A 322-nucleotide genomic window follows, 5' to 3' on the forward strand; every position below is an offset into this window, starting at 1 on the left:
GGTCATTTGGTATTGTGGAGAATATAAGCTACATGTCATTAATTAATTCTGAGGATGAGAGCACAGTCTTGCTTAGGCAAAGGGCGCAAGAATACGCTCTGTGGAAAAGTTAGCGCACTCCAAGAGTGCGCTAACAGTTTTAGCGCATCGCCATTAGCCAATCAACTGGTTCACATCAGTCATGTGACACCAGTACTTACTGACAATTATTATTATTATCATTATTATTATTATTATTAAGCACTAGTAGGTCTGCACATAAGCTGACCCGAGAAAAATTGTCACCTTTATCCGGCCAGGCGAATCTGGGTTTCGAACCCCG

The sequence above is a fragment of the Littorina saxatilis genome, unplaced genomic scaffold (genome assembly GCF_037325665.1).
Source record: "Littorina saxatilis isolate snail1 unplaced genomic scaffold, US_GU_Lsax_2.0 scaffold_719, whole genome shotgun sequence".
Taxonomy (NCBI): domain Eukaryota; kingdom Metazoa; phylum Mollusca; class Gastropoda; order Littorinimorpha; family Littorinidae; genus Littorina; species Littorina saxatilis.